At 38.3% G+C, this 13,649-nt stretch overlaps 1 protein-coding gene and 1 non-coding gene across 2 annotated transcripts in view; both read left to right on the top strand.

Annotated features, from left to right (window-relative positions):
• The window catches only part of LOC117986474 (Kv channel-interacting protein 4-like), a 231,227-nt gene that overhangs the window by 17,088 nt on the left and 200,490 nt on the right, over positions 1-13,649 (top strand). The window lies entirely within an intron of this gene.
• Positions 10,119-10,191, top strand: TRNAV-AAC (transfer RNA valine (anticodon AAC)). Its single transcript has one exon. It is a non-coding gene; the product is annotated as a tRNA-Val (tRNA).

Raw genomic sequence — 13,649 nt, 5'->3', positions numbered from 1 at the left:
ACTGGCAACCCGCCAAAGATATCATATCTATCAGGGATTAAAAAACAAACTGGAAGGAAAAAACAAGAATTAAAACCTTTCATAACTAGATTTTATTTATTGAATAAGGCAATAGTGAATGAGGCGATGGTACAATTTTTTAATTTAAAATTTTAAGTCTTTTGGGTAACTAGGGATACCTAACTCGAACTCCAATGTTCACGGTGTCAGTACACTACATATCCGATTGTAATTACTTAGTCGTTTTTTGAAAAATGGGTGTAGTTATATTTATATGAGCAAAAAAAATCGGGAAATAATAGTAAAATATCCTATAATAGTCTTAAGGAATTCAAGTTCATCTATGCAAAAAAGTGAACCCAGAATTATTGCAGTTGACAGTCTTTGTTCTTTACCCCAATTTCAGTTGGATTTCATCATCATCATGCTGGCTCACTAAAGAGTGAGAAGGATTTGACCATAGTCTATCACGCTGGCCATGTGCGGATTGGTAGACTTCACACACCTTTGAGAACATTATGGAGAACACTTAGGCATGCAGGTTTCCTCACCGTTAAAGCAAGTGATATTTAATTACTTAAAACGCACATAACTCCGAAAAGTTAGAGGTGCGTGCCCGGAAACAAACTGCGAACCTCCGATTAGAAGGCGGACTTCCTAACCAATAGGCTATCACAGCAGCAGTTGGATTTAGCTCGATTTAATTTCCGGCAGGCAAAATGATACAAGCTGTAAACTTTGTAAGCACGAAGACCAGAAATCGAAGTCCAAAATCGGATATTGTGTTTGCTTTCCACCCCTTGTAGCGACGATATTGGCGCGGAGCCATACTTAGTGGTTTAGTTTCGCACATAACACTTATTTGTCCTCAATTACCTACCTATTGAGCTGATACTTGAACACTTTTACAGATTGCCAACTATGTTGGCTTGGATAAAATATCGGTGGACAAAGTCTAATGCCCTGCTTTTATTTCTAGACTAATTAGTTGTTTGTTATTTTTGACAATAATGTAGGGCGTGCATAGCGCAATATGGCTCCAGATTTCAGACGAATAGATAGCGAGTAGGGCCACCGCTTTCGGGTTAAGATGATGATGGTGACGAATTTCCAAATCAACCCTGAGTGCTAAGAATTGAACTAAAGGTTAAAAATGAGAAGAACAGCATAAAATAATGACTTACATACCAAGATGGCTCATGCGTAAAATAATAAAGTTTTCGTCACATATGATTCTAGTGCACTTCACTTTATTATTTAATGCACTTGGGGGCTGTAACTGTAAGTTAATTCATATTTCGAGAATTCTACAAACATTTTACAAAATTATTATGTGTAGTTATTTTATTACTCCTAACAGACGCTCAATTTAAAGTCACTGAATAGAACAGCTTTCAAAAACCTTCTTCAGGACTATGACCATAAAAATTATATAGTGCGATTAAATTAATAATTACGCATACTTACATAATAATCGAAATAATAACATAAAAAGACCAGTCCAAAATAGTGACTCACTGCCCAATCCAACTTATCAAATTGCAGTCCAAACCCTAGAACCTAGAAAGCTGAAATTTTGCACGGAGATTCCTTTTATAATGTAGACAAGGAAAAAAGCCCTACATTTAGAAAATTCCTACGGGAACGAAACTGCATGTGATCGTCAGTAGTTTATATAGATGCCTGTATGTTTTATTGATTAAATACAGTTTGGTATGTAAAAAATCGTATTTACATTCCAGGGTTTCAGGTAATTAGAATTCCAATCGCATCTTTCGTATAGAAGGGAGTTTAATTAAAGCAAACAAGTCACGTTGGAGGCTCTTTGTATACAATATGGGTGAATATTGCTTTAGAAAGAGCGAAACCTACACGCAAGACACAAGTGGCAGCGAGTTGCGAACATTTAATATTCTATTTATCATGAGAATATGCTTTTATTTAGCTATATTTTCGTATACTCAGTGGCCGCAACGTGTTTTTCAGAAAGAAAAAAGCAAGCACCCTAACCTACTTCATGCCTCGTTGCTCTTCTCGCTTGTCAACTTTTATGGTGCATCCCTCTGCTTCACGATGACTTCCCGTCCAAAATTCCCCCGTGCCTGAACGACAAAGCCATTTTAAAAGTACGTATTATAGTGATGACATACGGTTCTGAGACTTGGTCGCTAACTATGGACCCGATAAGAAAGCTCAGAGTCACTCAGTGGGCGATGAGAGGCCTATGCTCAGAGTTATTCTACGTGGTTAAATCAAAAATGATCACCATAGAAGTACCTACTAAAGTAGATTAACACAGCTCAACGATTTGCGAAGGTGTAGTAGCAATAGACAAGACATAATTTGAAGAACCGTTAGATATTAAGCACATAAGGTGCTGGAACGGTGACATCACACTAGAAAAGACAGTATGGCCAGGCCCTTTCTAGGTAGACAGCTGACCCAAACGAATTGCAGAGAAGCGCTGGACGACAATAGATAAATACTTAATTTTTTCGTACTTACCATGCTGCGATCTAGTGACATTGTTGAGAAATTTAGAAGCGATTAACCGCCGAAATTAAAAATTAATCTGTCTGTGGTCCGTCGATAAGTACCGTAGCAACCTTGTTATTTATAAATAATTGTATAGTTTGACAGATATCAACTTTGCTGATAACTTATCGACAGATTACAGATAGAAAGATTATCGTTAATTTCAGCGGTTAAAAGATAAATATTTCTTTGAAAATTGCTCAACGCTCGTTACTTGTGCCATTTACCCGCTGGCAGTAATAGTGAAGATCCCACTAAGACTAGACATGCTCGTATCTACACAAAGGAGTTCTTTCCTTTCTAATGTAATTGTACATTCCAGTAATTCAAGCTAAACCCCTCAAGTTTCCAGAGACAGACTTTAAGCAGCTTGTCTTAATAATAAGCACCTGTATTAAATTCATGATTTCACTAGGTAAGAAATTTCAGTTTAGCATTTTTTCTAATAATATTACTTGATTTATTTCTACTTACTTGAAAATATTAGTTTCTTCCGACTGTTTTTTCATTTGTCCACGAGAGTACCTACTTAAAATTTAGATATACTGTATTTGATATGATATACATTTATTTCATAAAAGCTTTTATGAAATAAATGTATTTTTGCTTTTTGTGGGAACTTTTTGCTTTTTTGGGATAAAAAGTAGCCTATGTCCATCCTCGGTATGCAAGCTACCAGCGTTCCTTTAGCTTTGGTCAAAATATGTTAAACGGTTGGGCCATGAAAAGTTAGCAGACAGACGCACATTTTCTCATTCCTAATATTAGTAGGTATGAATAAAATAAAATAAAATGGAATTAATTTATTTATTTAACGTAGGCATGTGCATGTGGCACCTTATGTCCAGACAGTAATTTTTTTGTCAGTGATCGAAAAAAGATATAGGTTTTAATTAGTAACTTTCCACCAGTATGTTTGGGCTTCTTGTTTAATTTTTTGAGCTCCTAGCAAACATACTCAATTTGTAGGAATGTTTAAAATATTAATTTAACAAATTAACCTGGTGTCCTATGTGAGCGACGAATACGACGCGACGCGACGCGACACGACGACGCGATGTAATGTGTATAATGGCAGTCTGCGTCTCGCCGCAGACTGCCATATAAGGCCGCAAGCACGGTATGCCGTTGAGTTGATCGCGTTCGTCGCGTTCGCAGCGTCGCGTCGCGTAGTACTCGTCGCTCACGCAGGACACCGCGTAGCTATATTAAAAACTTAATAATAGGTATATCAATTATTTACAGACATGTAAATATAGGTATTTTATCATACTATATTCCTATATTTTATAGACATCTAAATATATAAAAGGAAAAGGTGACTGACTGACTGACTGATCTATAAACGCACAGATCAAACTACTGGACGGATCGGGCTGAAATTTGGCAGCTATTATGACGTAGGTATCCGCTAAGAAAGGATTTTTGAAAATTCAACCCCTAAGCGGGTGAAATAGGGGTTTGAAATTTGTGTAGTCCACGCAGACGAAGTCGCGAGTATAAGCTAGTAGGAATATAATTATGATCAAATATATTCTATGTCTATAAATATTTGCATTAGTATACCACCGCCATCGCATTAATTTTATCAGTACCTACGCAGCAGACAATTCGGAATATTTTGCCAAGTATTCGACATTCGTGAGGCTTAAGCCGCTATAATTCACGAAAATATTTCTTATCAACATTATCTTTACCTACCAGTAGACACGTTATAAGGCGACCCTCAAGGCTTCCTTTTAAGAAAATATTTTTACACAGCGACCTACCTATACCTGCCTACATCTTCTGCCTGATCTTTTTGTCTTTTGAAAGGCTTCGGCTGTGACTTTATGACACCGGCATCAGCTAGTAATATATAATAGTAGCTTATTCCCGTGACTTCGTTCGCGTGGACTACACAAATTTCAAACCTCTATTTCACTCTATCTCAGTCTATCTAGGGGATGAATTTTCAAAAATCCTTTCTTAGCGGATGCCTACGTCATAATAGCTATCTGCATACCAAATTTCAACCTGATTAGTCTAGTAGTTTGAGCTGTACGTTGATAGATCGCTCAGTCAGTTACCTTTTCCTTTTATATATTTAGACTGGCTTATGCTTGCGACTTCGTCCGCGTAGACTACAAAAATTTCAAACCCCTATTTCACCCCCTTAGGGGTTGCATTTTCAAAAATCCTTTGTTAGCGGATGCCTACGTCATAATAGCTATCTGCATACCAAATTTTAGCCCGATCCGTCCTGTAGTTTGAGCTGTGCGTCGATAGATCAGTCAATCAGTCACCTTTTCCTTCTTTATATTTAGATAAGCGTCAATCAGAAAAGCAGTAGTATTATTTAAATATTTTTAACGAATTATTGGAATGTCTTCCCAAACCCTACGCGAAGAACACAGGTTCAACGCGTAGAGGTTTTCCGACAGGTTTAATCTAAAGAAACTACCTAGTACCTACCTACTCTACATAAGCTCTATGCACAAGTAAAGTAGATACTAGTTAGGTACAGATGTACCGGCAAAGCTGTGCCGCAAAGCGACTTAGTGCTTGATACACCAGTGTAAAAGCCAATTAGGAGAATGGGGCTGATGCTCGCTCTATGATCCGATATATAGGTAACAACAGAAATACCTACCACTTTTAATTCAGGTTTAGCTTGGGTAGAGCTATCTTGGATCATTACCAAGTATTCTCTATACTGTGCGAATGATATTTTCTAATACAAAAAAGAGGGAACTGGGCAGGACGTGTTGGAAAGGCAGGAAATGTTCATTTCCTGCCCTTGCTACACTATGGAGCAAAAACACTACAACTTGGCTACCAAGGTACTTAAAAAGGAAATAAGATATAGGCTTACACGGTGCAATAGTAGAGAGATTTGAGGGGAAACTATGGCACACGACTATGGTTCCGCACAGCACAAAATAAAAAGGATTGGAAGCGGAAGAGGGGAGCCTTTGCCACGCAGTTGGAATCTAAAAGTAAATACAAATTAACAAAAATAAACCAAACTAATAATAGGCTTAAATAAATGATACGAAACAAGTGTAAAATAAATATTAAAAACTAAATGTGAACAGGGATGAACGTAGGTATTTATCAAAGAACTTATTCAGATCAATAATGCAAAGAACCATCTTAAAATAGGTTCAGTGGTTTTTGAAGAAAATAAAGTCAGCCTCCATTCTGTCGTGAATACATAGCGGCGAACTGAGATCCTTTTTACCCGACTGCGGCGAAGGGAGGAAAAGGAGTGTTAGATATGTTTTTGACCTGTAGTAGCCTGTAGGTATGTAAAGGCAGGAAATATTCATTTCCTGATATATGATGTATGTTGGACTGTTGGTATGTCCGTTCCTATGATTGCTGTAACTACTCAACGGCTCAACTAGTTTTAATCTTCTAAATATATAAAAGGAAAAGGTGACTGACTGACTGACTGACTGACTGATCTATCAACGCACAGCTCAAACTACTGGACGGATCGGGCTGAAATTTGGCATGCAGATAGCTATTATGACGTAAGCATCCGATAGGATTTTTAAAAATTCAACCCCTAAGGGAGTGAAATAGGGATTTGAAATTTGTGTAGTCCACGCGGACGAAGTCGCGAGCATAAGCTAGTAAATGATACGTCTTAATGTGGCGAGTGTCACATAAAATTGTTAAAATATCAAAATGTGCGGGCTGAAAGAAATGCAGTGCAAACCACAGTCAGGGTTTTTGAAAACTTTTTAAGTGACTTGGTTGAAGCAGGATAAAAAATTAAGTCTGGACAATAAACTTTCAGCATTCCCTGAAATGCTTTATTTCAAAATATTTTAATTGCGGCAGCTTGAGAGAGTACTTTGCTGAGATAATTTTAAGTAAATGTCGAGGGACTATCTTAAATTTTGATTGGAAGCACTTTCTCGAGTAATGCGTAGGAAGACATGGCTGACCTTTCACTTTATTTAAATATCTACTAGCTGATGCCCGCGACTTCGTCCGCGTGGATTTAAAAATTGTTTTTAAAAATCCCGTGGGAACTCTTTGATATTCCGGGATAAAGTAGCCTAGGTATGTCTCTCTCCACATCTTTAGCTATAACCAGACAAAAAATCACATCAATCCGTTGCTCAGTTGCGACAAACTGATAAACCAACAAACAAACACACTTACGTATTTATAATATTACTATACCCGCCCCAGCTTCGCACAGGCAGCTTATTGCAATTTTTTTTAATAAAATCTATGTTACTGGTGATAGAATTTTCAAAATTTATTCAGTAGATAGTTCCAGAGATTACCCTCTACAAACAAACTTACAAAATTTACCTCTTTATAATATTAGTATAGACTATACATGGGTGAGGGATATATATGTGGGAGAGAAGTGATATATAAAAGGAAAATCTGACTGTTGCTGCAGGGGTTATGTCTACCACCTACCACCAAATTATTAGGACTAGGGATCTAGCATTTATGAATTTATTTTGTTGTTAGACTTTGTTTTCAGGTTGAGAAAATGGATTCTTTATCTTGATACTACACAGGTTGTGTAGGTACATATAAAGCGTGAAGATAAAAGATCTATTTCAAATTATATGAATTTTGTGAGTAAAACACAGAGAATTCAACCTAGGTGGTGGTCTTTGGAGTAAAATAAGTTGTACCTAATCAATTTTTTTAAGTTAGTTTCAATATTACTTAAGTACTTGTTTTTCTCATAGAATATTATTTAATTCTTGTACAAAGTTGTTCTTACATTATGGAACAGTGTTCTAGTCATTCATGCCTAACATTTTAATAATTTATGAAGTGTGCCTCACTTTCTCAAGTGTGCTTCACTGAAGAAAGTGAAGAACACTTGAAATAATAACTTGAACCACGTTACGGAAGGACGCCATTTAGAATTTATTCTTATTTTATAACACGACACGGCAAGTTGTAACTTTACCGATTAATATTTATTATTTACCGACATAGTATACCTGTATAACCAAAACACGAGATATTTTTGCTGTATATTTTTATTTATTTATTTTCGGTTTTCTTACATCAGCATAGAGCTAAAAATGAACATATTAAAAAGCCCTAGAGAGGGCTTTTTAATATGTTCATGTCAATGCACATGCAAACTGTCAATGCATTGCCGGCCTTAAAAATGTTTAGAGATCCGTTAAATAGCCTCATATAAGTCTGCGGCCCAGGTGGGAGTGGGTGCGCCTTGGGGGCGGCCAGCGTGTAGAACAAACTATTAAAATTTACAAGAAATTGGAAGGATCTCGGACGCGTCCAAACCGAAACGGGTCGGAGAGTATGGCATCGCGCCCGCTGGCCGCCCCGCAGGACGCGCCCGCTTCCAGCTGGGCCGCAGACTTAGAGTTATAATAGCACACAGCAGCTGGTTTAGTTTACAATATCATATTGCAAAGGATCGACAAGGTCTGCAACCTTACGTAGTCGAAATTCCGCGGCCGGATTTATTTCCTTGTCTAATTCAGAACGCCCTTCCGGCATCTACAGTTTTCCCCTTTAATTTTAATATGGATGACTTCCAGTCTAGAGTGAAAAGGCATCTTCTAGGCAAGCGTCCTCCATCGGGCTGGCTGAAATTTGGCATGCAGATAGCTATTGACGTAGACATCCGCTAAGAAAGGATTTTTGAAAATTCAACTCCTAAGGGAGTGAAATAGGGATTCAAAATTTGTGTGCTCCACGCGGAAGAAGTCGCGGGAATAAGCTAGATCATTATTTATTATATAAATATAAAATTAAATAAAAAATGTAATAAATAAATTATTAACATTTTCTAGAACCAAGTCAAGCCTTTTATATTACAGTTTTCTAAGAAATTCCTTTTACTTAATGGTTTACAATAAATATAAATTAAATTAATGTCTAGTAAATAAACTAAGTTTCATCGAAATTACCTTTCATATTTGCCAGCGCTATGTCAAGTCTTTGATATAGTTCTCTAGGAACTTCCTTTCACTAACGGTTATTGGTTATAATTTAAAGTAATAGCTTTGTTCATGAAATATAAAGGAAATAACTGTCTGGTAAATGTACTTGATTCTTATGAGCTAAGTTAATAGAAGTTATAAGTTTTTTTTTTTTAATTTCAACAAAAAACAAAAGATTACAATGTTGATTTCTTCGTGCTCGTAAGCGCTTGCCGGCTTGTCTGAAAGAAACTTTATTGAAAGAAATTATTTCATAACTTGCTGATGCCCGCAACTTCCTCCGCGTGGAATTAGGTTTTTAAAATCCCGTGGGAACTCTTCGATTTTCCGGGATAAAAAGTAGCCTATGTCACTCTCCATGTCTTTATCTATACCCATGCAAAAAATCACGTCAATCCGATGCACCGTTGCGACGTGATTGAAGGACAAACCAACAAATCAACAAAAAAGCACAATTTCGCATTTATAATAAGGGTACTAACGTACCTACTATTGCACTTGGCGATAACCCATAATTAATAATTCATCAACATTATCGCCAACTAATAGACGTCCATTGCTGGATATACCTTGATCTCGTGTAGCGATGTTGTCCGTCCACCTTAATTCTGTAATCTGTGGTCCACCTAGTGGGAGCCAAGTGCCAATGCATGGCACCTTGAAACCGTTGAGGGTCTGTCGGTTTTTCGAACTATGTGCAATGCCCATTGCCACTTCAGCTTTCGCAACCTGTTGAGTTATGTCGGTTACTCTCGGTTAGATTTTTATTTATACTTTTTTGGATATGCCACCACGCCTTGGTTTTTCATTTACATTAAGATTGACCTCAAAATTTAATTTTATCGATTGCTTAATCTAAAGCTAATTAATACCAAATAATTTAATCATTGCACTTGGAATGCTACTAGTAGGAATACTGACTACATTCACAAACTAAATCGCTAAGCTAATTGATAGGACTTCATGAAAATACACTTCCAAGTAGGTTCCAATACGAGTTAAATAGTAAATACCCATATAAGCTGCTTACCGAATCCCTAGTTTGTAGGTTTAACAATTTACAACAGTTTTGTAAACTCAAAGCTGCAGCAATTCGGAACATAGAAGCAATCTAGTTTCCTATTCCTTTTATGTTAAGGTGAAAATGTTTGTAGTAGGACGCTCTCTGCGACCATTTCTGACACAACCATTTGTCTCTTATGTTTTCCTGGTAGTTTAGATTAACGGTACACTGTCTGCACTAGGTATTTAGGTTACGTTCGAATTTCCTGGCACTAAATTGGAATTTAGATTCAAATGAAATGTTGAAATGGCAATCGGGGATAGAACGCCCCGCACACCCGCACAGCCTCCGCGCTAACCCGGTGTGGGCGAGCGCAGGTGACGTGCGGATGTGCCGGGCGTCCCCTCCCCTCATACTCAGATTGCCATCTCAACCTGTCGCAGACTATACCTACCAAATTAAACGGCGACTTATAAAATAAACTGGCAGTGTACAGCGATGATAAGATAACACGGTCTTTTAAGTTCACTTTCGAATAATAAAATAAATAATATTATATGGTTTATAAATAGTAAATTACTATGTACCAAGTGAACGTAAAATAAGTGAACGTTATTTTAGTCAATACCAATATCGTTTCCGTGGTGTAGCGGTTATCACATCTGCCTAACACGCAGAAGGCCCCCGGTTCGATCCCGGGCGGAAACATAACTTTTTATCTTTTTTTAAATCTTTAAAATATTTTTACGAGTAAACAGTAACAATTTACACATGTTATTTTGTTGTCAGTATAATTCTCTTATGTTTTACTAGCTTATGCTCACGACTTCGTCCGCGTGAACTACACAAACAAACCTCTATTTGACCCCCTTCGGGGTTGAATTAAAAAATGAAAATGCCTACGTCATAATAGCTATCTGCATGCCAAATTTCAGCCCGATCCGTCCATTAGTTTGAGCTGTGCGTTGATAGATCTGTCAGTCAGTCCATCACCTTTTGCTATTATACATTTAGATTGATAAAAGCTGCACGTTAAATCTAAAAAATTGACACGCATATTAAAACTCTTACTCCGTACAACGATATGGAACGGTACGATGGTATGGAACCTTTCGTGTTTGGCAGAGAAATTTAAATTAAATTCAGCAATTAGTCGCTACTTACTCTAAAGAGCACGTTAGCTACGTCTTGCGTCGTTAGCGGTTTGCGGCTGTGAGCGTATCACGTTAACCCTAGATTGCTAATGCTCTGCAGCTGGCGCGTAATAGAGACCGTCACGAGAGAACTACATTGAAATATTTAAGTGCTACCCTTAAGTTTTTTTTTAATTAAACTCATTTCTTCCTTCGAGATGTCTTCTTGTCCAAAATTCCTCAGTGCTTGAATAGCAAAGTCTTCAAACAGTACGTGTTACCAGTGATGACATATAGATCCGAGACATGGTCGCTAACTATGGGCCTCATAAGAAAGCTCAGTCACTCAGCGGGCTAGCGGCCGGGCGGGCGGCTATGTTAGGAGTTTACAAGATCCGAAATGAGGAGATCTGCAGGAGAACCAAAGTCACTGACATAGCCCAAACTATTAGCAAGCTGAAGTGGCAGTGGGCAGGTCAATGCCTGCCGTAGAGGCGATTGCCTTTGGAGCCGGTAAGTCCTTGAGTGGAAGACCGCGTGTTAGCGAGCGTAGTGAGGACTGTGGGACGCCCACGATATAAAGAGGCTGGCAGGAAGTGGCTGGATGAGGAAGGCTGAGGATCGGGTGTAGACTGTAGTGACACTCTTTAGGGAAGGCCTATGTCCAACAGTGGATGTCCACTGACTGATGATGATGATGATGATGACTATAACAATAGTGTAACAGGACACGAGTTTCGAACTGATATCGGGTTGCAAGTGGAATCATTAAAAGTTTCCAACTTTGCGGCGGCGGCGGTCCCGAGCGAACTACTCGACAAGACGTATCTGTTGCTAATCACAGTTCATAGCATTCCTTGTATCACTACCCATAATATTATAAATCACTACTAACCCATATTATAAATCACTACCCATATATTTATACTAGACGCAAAAGATGCGAATACTCTTAAACTTAGTTACGCTTAGAATCACTACTAACTGTAAGTACCTATACCTATAAAGGTTCGTACGCACCTGAGCGGCGCGGCGCGGCGCTTCAGTCCGACTGCAGAACGCGTCACCTCAGGCCGCTCGACGGTGCCTACCGCACTACAACTTCAGTACGCGGCACCTCGCGTCACTTGCGCGTCACTTTTATACCCGTTCGCGTACGAGCAACAACGTCGCAAGATGAGCGACAGTGAAGAGGATTTGATTATTATTTCTTTGTTGTGCAGAAGAAGAACGAATTATCGAAGAGAAAAAACCGGCCAAGTGCGAGTCAGGCTCGCGCAATGAGGGTTCCGTACTACAGTCGTATGATTTCGATAATTCAAAAACTATGATGCATAAAAATAAATAAAAATCTGTTTTAGAATGTACAGGTGAAGACCTTTCATATGATACCCCACTTGGTATAGTCACTCACTTCGAAAGTTGAAAATACTAATTATTAGTTCATGACCACAATTTAATTTTTTTTGTGTGATCTAACCCTAAATTCACGGTTTTCAGATTTTTCCCCAAATGTCAGCTATAAGATCTACCTACCTACCAAATTTCATGATTCTAGGTCAACGGGAAGTACCCTGTAGGTTTCTTGACAGACAGACGGACAGACAGACAGACAGACAGACAGACAGACAGACAGACAGACAGACAGACAGATAGACAGACAGACAGACAGACAGACAGACAGACAGACAGACAGACAGACAGACAGACAGACAGACAGACAGACAGACAGACAGACAGACAGACAGACAGACAGACAGACAGACAGACAGACAGACAGACAGACAGACAGACAGACAGACAGACAGACAGACAGACAGACAGACAGACAGACAGACAGACAGACAGACAGACAGACAGACAGACAGACAGACAGACAGACAGACAGACAGACAGACAGACAGACAGACAGACAGACAGACAACAAAGTGATCGTATAAGAGTTCCGTTTTTCCTTTTGAGGTACGGAACCCTAAAAAAGAAGAAGAAATGGATTGCTGACATACCAAAGTCACGCTATCAAGAAGGATATCACATTTTGTTTCCTCGCCTTCTTAATGACTCTGTACCATTTCACATTTATTTCAGAATGTCGAAGACAAAATTCTTTATGCTATTGCCTAATAGTTTTTGTGGAAATTACATTAGAAACAATAGGTATACCACACAGGTCGGTAATATAATCCTACAAGAAACCTATGTCCAGCAGTGGACATATCTATCGGTTGATGATGATGATGATGATGATAGTTTTTATGGAAATTATAAAAAAATATTTATGCATATCCATACTTATATTATTATCAACGCAAAAGTGTATTTGTCTGTCTATATACTAGCTTTTCACGGCTCAACAGCTTAACCGAATTTGATGAAATTTGGTACAAAGTTGAATTACATCCCGGGGAAGGACAGGCTACTTTTTATCCTGGAAAATGAAAGAATTTCCACAGGATTGTTAAAGGCCCATTTATATGAAGTTTGGACCAGAGGTAGCTTGCATTCCGGGAATTGACAGAGGTAGGCAACTTTTTATCCCGGAAAATCAAAGAGTTCACACGGGATTAAAAATCTAAAAAAAAATGCAACTAGATGATGCCTGCGACTTCGTCCGCGTGGATTTAGATTTTTCTATAGGTGAGCACATTTCCGGGAATTACCTACTCGTACCTATATACCTGAGATAGATTATACCCTGTAGGATAAAAGTAGCCTATGTGTACCTACACATAGGCTAGTTTTATCCCGAAAATCAAAAAGTTTCCACGGGATTTTTAAAAAACCTACATCTACGCGAACGAAGTTGCGGGCATCAGCTAGTCCCTTAGGTTCTGTGGAAATTACATTAGAAAAAGCATTTTCGCAAAATGTCTTTGTTTTATGTGCAATAGAATATATAAAATAGGCAGGTAAACACAGGTACATATTATATCTAAATACCTATATAAAAGAAAAAGGTGACTGACTGACTGATCTATCAACGCACAGCTCAAACTACTTGACGGATCGGGCTGAAATTTGGCATGCTGGCTA

This window comes from Maniola hyperantus, chromosome 11, assembly GCF_902806685.2.
Source record: "Maniola hyperantus chromosome 11, iAphHyp1.2, whole genome shotgun sequence".
NCBI classification, from domain to species: domain Eukaryota; kingdom Metazoa; phylum Arthropoda; class Insecta; order Lepidoptera; family Nymphalidae; genus Maniola; species Maniola hyperantus.
The sequence above is the reverse complement of the archived record's forward strand: the minus strand, read 5'-3'. Positions and strand labels throughout refer to the sequence as shown.